General features: G+C 60.9%; 1 long non-coding RNA gene across 1 annotated transcript in view; it reads left to right on the top strand.

The window, feature by feature from the left end:
• Positions 1–755: 755 nt before the first annotated feature.
• The window catches only part of LOC118160795, a 3,075-nt gene continuing 2,250 nt past the window's right edge, over positions 756–1,580 (top strand). The window contains exons 1-2 of the long non-coding RNA XR_004747678.1: positions 756–856; positions 1,170–1,301. This is a non-coding gene — a long non-coding RNA (uncharacterized LOC118160795). The remainder of the gene's footprint in view (positions 857–1,169; positions 1,302–1,580) is intronic.

The raw sequence follows: 1,580 nt of genomic DNA, 5'->3' as shown, positions 1-1,580 counted from the left end.
AGGCTTTGACTTGATGAAAAAGGCTTTGACTTGATGAAAAAGGCTTTAAACTTCTCTTAATTAAGAAAACCAGGGGGCTGCTGGCACTGCCAGTCTGTGCAGACGCTCAGCTCGTGTGATTTAGCTCATTCAGCCCCCCGCTGCCCTGAATACACCAGGTTGGTTTGGCTCCCGAGCCCAAACCCTGCCCAAACCCTTATTTTCCTTCACCCGGCTGCCTGGGAAGGTTTTTTTCCACCCACCGCCGCCGAGTTCCGTCTCCTCTCCTCAGTTTTTGTGTCTTTATTACGGGTCCCTGCCCTCGTTACCTGCCAGGCAGCCCCGTGTGGAGCTGGGAGCTGCAGCAGCTTTTTCCCCTCGGCTCGCTCCGGGCGCCCGCTGTTTGCTCGGGCTATCTCTGTTCAACAGACCTTGGCCCCGCTGCTGGGTTAGAAATCACGCCGCTTGAGGACGACCTGAAACGAGCAGAGGAGGAGGGGGAACCTAAAAATGAGCGTTTGGGTTCCGAAACGTGAACAAATTAAATCAAATCCCGAATCTTTTAGGGAGAGGGGAGCTTAACTTGCAGACTGGGCTCCGGCAGCCGGGGTGGAGGGCTCAGGTGCTGGGGTCTGGCAGCAGCCCGGGTGAAATCGAGGAGAGGAAGCGGTCCTGAGCTGGTGGCCGCCTTGGGCTGCCTCTGCTGCAGCTCAGCCTCGTCCCCGCTCGCCGTTTGGTTTTCCCTCCCCTTCCCCGAGGAGTAGCGGTGGGTCTTTTTGCTTTTGCCTCGCAGATAAGGAGCGCTGCTCGGAGCTGAAGAAGTCCCTGTGCACCGCGCACGAGAAGTTCTGCTTCTGGCCAGACAGCCCCTGCCCAGGTCGGTGTCGCGGAGCCCAGCACCGCTCCAGGACCGTTCCCTTCCTTCCTCCTCTTGCCGTTCTGGCTCTTTTATGGGGCTTCTCTCCGAGTCCCCGCAGCAGGCGGCGGCGTCCCGATCCTTTTTTTTTTTTTCGGAGGGCTGCACCAAAACGATTCCGTGACTCAAAGCAGCAGGACGGGGCCTTGCGAAGCACCGAGCGCCCGCTCAGCTTTGCTTTTACGAGCCCTTTCCTGGCCTCGTTTCCCTCTCTTCCCGCGGGCTCACGAGGCGGGTGTCGCTTACACCTAAGGCCACCTTTTTTTTTTCCCAGACCGCTTCGCCCTGCTGCTGGTGGACGAGCCCCGCGCCCTTCTCCAGGACTTCCTGGAGCGCTTCCAGAGCCTGTGCCAGCTGGAGCTGCAGCTGCCCTCCCTCCGAGCCGAGGACATGAAAACCACGGTGAGTCCCTCGCTGTTGGGGTGTCCGAAGCCCCCGCCGCGAGGCGAGCAGCGCCTGTGCTGCGCTCGCCCCGACTGAAACAGCTCCAGGTGAGGGCCCGCAGCGGGGACGCCGCTCTCCGGGTGGGCTCGGCTCGGCCACGCGCACGTTTTAAGGGTCTGGCGTCGCCTCGGCTTTCTCCACGGGTGTTCCCTGCGGGGTGATTTTCCCCTGGCCTTTCTGGAAGCACCTTAAAGGGGGTTTTGGGGGCTCTGGTGCCGGGGTTTTGGGGGCTCTGGTGCCG

The sequence above is a fragment of the Oxyura jamaicensis genome, chromosome 1 (genome assembly GCF_011077185.1).
Source record: "Oxyura jamaicensis isolate SHBP4307 breed ruddy duck chromosome 1, BPBGC_Ojam_1.0, whole genome shotgun sequence".
Lineage (NCBI taxonomy): Eukaryota > Metazoa > Chordata > Aves > Anseriformes > Anatidae > Oxyura > Oxyura jamaicensis.
This window is presented reverse-complemented; position numbering and strand designations above follow the sequence as displayed.